This window comes from Oncorhynchus kisutch, linkage group LG25, assembly GCF_002021735.2.
Source record: "Oncorhynchus kisutch isolate 150728-3 linkage group LG25, Okis_V2, whole genome shotgun sequence".
NCBI classification, from domain to species: domain Eukaryota; kingdom Metazoa; phylum Chordata; class Actinopteri; order Salmoniformes; family Salmonidae; genus Oncorhynchus; species Oncorhynchus kisutch.
Genome location: NC_034198.2, coordinates 44,096,561 through 44,099,542, shown reverse-complemented (window position 1 = coordinate 44,099,542; position 2,982 = coordinate 44,096,561). Strand labels below are relative to the sequence as shown.

At 48.2% G+C, this 2,982-nt stretch overlaps 1 pseudogene; it reads left to right on the top strand.

The window, feature by feature from the left end:
- Positions 1-2,982, top strand: part of LOC109884715 (protein jagged-1b-like) — a 183,897-nt pseudogene that overhangs the window by 133,425 nt on the left and 47,490 nt on the right.

Sequence of the window (2,982 nt, the reverse complement as noted above, 5' to 3'; positions counted from 1 at the left end):
TAACTCTCTCTCTCTCTCTGTGTTTCTCTAACCCTCTCTCTCTTTCTCTCTCTCCAACCCTCTCTCTGTTTCCGTCTCTCTCTCTCTAACCGTCTCTCTGTTTCCCTCTCTCTCTCTGTTTCTCTCTCGCTCTCTCTGTTTCTCGTTCTCTCTCTTGCTCTCTCTGTTTCTCATTCTCTCTCTCGCTCTCTCTCTCCCTCTCTTGCTGTCTCTCTCTCCAGGGTCTGAGTATTGAGGCAGTGTGTAAGCAGCTGAGACAACTGTACGTGGTGAAGAATGTGTCCTCTGAGTATTCTGTTTCCATAACCTGTGACCCTTCAACCTCTGCCAGCAACGAGATCCATCTCAGCATCGTAAGTCACGTCCTGTCACGTGTGTGTACGTTTGTCAGGAGTTTGGGTTCAAGTGGACTGTAAGGAAAATGGAACTTCCAGAGGTCTGGACAACATGCTCTTCGATCTGACACACTGAACTCGATCAGAGAAGTAGTTGGTGATTGACAGAGTCGAAAGCCTTGGCCAGGTCGATGAATACAGCTGCACAGTAATGTCTCTTATCGATGGCGGTTATGATATTGTTTAGGACCTTGAGCGTGGCCGAGGTGCACCCATGACTAGCTCTGAAACCAGATTGCATAGCAGAGAAGGTACGGTGGGATTCGAAATGGTCGGTGATCTGTTTGTTAATTTGACTTTCGAAGACCTTGGAAAGGCAGGGTAGAATAGATATAGGTCTGTAGCAGGTAGCAGTATGGGTATAGAGTGTCTCCCCCTTTGAAGAGGGGGATGACCGTGGCAGCTTTCCAATCTTTAGGAATCTCAGACGATACGAAAGAGAGGTTGAACAGACTGGTAATAGGGGTTGCAACAATGGCGGTGGATCATTTTAGGAAGAGAGGGTCCAGATTGTCTAGCCCCGCTCATTTATAGGGATCCAGATTCTGCAGCTCTTTCAGGACATCAGCTGTTTGGGTTTTGGTGAAGGGGGGGGCCTTGGGCAAGTTGCTGCAGGGGGTGCTGAGATGTTGGCCGGGGTAGGGGTAGCCAGGTGGAAAGTGTTTCCAGCCGTAGAGAAATGTTTATTGAAATTCTCAATTATCGTAGATTTATCGCTGGTGACAGTGTTTCCTAGCCTCAGAGCAGTGGGCAGCCGGGAGGAGGTGCTCTTATTCTCCATGGACTCTTATTCTCTCTCCCAGAACTTTTTGGAATTAGTGCTGCAGGATGCAAATTTCTGTTTGAAAAAGCTAGCCTTTGCTTTCCCAACTGACTGTGTGTATTGGTTCCTAACTTCCCTGAAAAGTTGCATATCGCGTGGGTTATTCAAAGCTAGTGCAGAACGTCACAGGATGCTCTGTGGAGCTCTGTTCAGCTATGTGGAGCTCTGTGGAGCTATGTGGAGTGATGTGGAGCTCTGTGGAGTGATGTGGAGCTCTGTTCAACTGTTTGGAGCTCTGTTCAGCTGTGTGGAGCTCTGTGGAGTGATGTGGTGCTCTGTGGAGTGATGTGGAACTCTGTTCAGCTGTGTGGAGCTCTGTTCAGCTGTGTGGAGCTCTGTTCAGCTGTGTGGAGCTCTGTTCAGCTGTGTGGAGCTCTGTTCAGCTATATTGAGCTCTGTTCAGCTATATTGAGCTACAGAGTGTCATGGAGTATTGTGTTCAAAGCTGAAAAGCTAAACAACTATAACACTAAACTAGTTCTATATCTGATGACGATGCTGTGTAGCAAAACTTCTCCAACTTGGGTTACAAATGCTGCCAACTTTCCCCAAGTTCTATTGACCCTCCCCTAGAATTCCTGGTTGAAAAATGTCGTTATGATTCCAGAATTCCTACAACCTGGATTTCTGAGAAACCAAGGAATTTTGTTTCAGAAATTGCTCTGTTAGACTGCAGCCAAGGACAGAAAAAAGCATCAAAACGACTCTAGTAATCTGACGAAGGCATTATGTATCAAGACGTTTTCAACATACAATACCTAACCCCTCTTGTGTTTTCTCAGCTCCATCTCTCCCAACAACTGTGGTCGGTTTTTCATAGGGGTTGGGATAAACCTAGTCACATGTAGCCATCCTTCCAATTGTCATCACATTGACTCGACATGAGAAGGACTAACGAGGCTTTGATGTAGCAGAAGACACATTTAGTTACATATTTGATTCATCTTTCCAGGAACAGCGGCTAAACAGATCACCTACTGTATAAAGGAGATAAGATACACAACACTCTCTCTCCTCGCTCTCGCTCTCCTCTCTCTCTCTCCTCACTCTCGCCCTCTTCTCTCTCTCTCTCTCTTCGCTCTTCTCACTCTCGCTTTCTTCTCTCTCTCGCTCTCTTCGCTCTTCTCTCTCTCTCTTCGCTCTCGCTCTCTTCTCTCTCTCTCTTCGCTCTTCTCTCTCCTCTCTCTCCGCACTCTCTCTCTCTCCTCACTCTCTCTCTCTTCGCTCTTCTCTCTCCTCGCTCTCTCTCCTCACTCTCTCTCTCTTCGCTCTTCTCTCTCCTCTCTCTCTCCTCTCTCTCTTCTCTTCGCTCTTCTCTCTCCTCTCTCTCTCCTCGCTCTCTCTCTCCTCACTCTCTCTCTCTTTGCTCTTCTCTCTCCTCTCTCTCTCTATCTCTCTCTCTCTCTCTCTCTCTCTCTCCTCGCTCTCTCTCTCTCTCCTCTCTCTCTCTCTCGCTCCTCTCTCTCTCTCTCTTCAGTACACAGTGGACCAGTGGATGGACAGATCACCTATAAAGGAGATAACAGAGAGGATCATCGATCTGGTGTCTAAACGCCATGGCAACAACAGCATCATCACCGCCATTGCTGAGGTCAGAGTGCAGCGGACGCCGAGCACTAGCGACACCGGTATGAACCCCCTGCAACACATATGCTCACTCGCCCTCCCGCCCACAGACACACAGCCAAACCGGTACACACCACACACACACACACACAGCCAAACCGGTACACACCACACACACACACACACACACACACACAC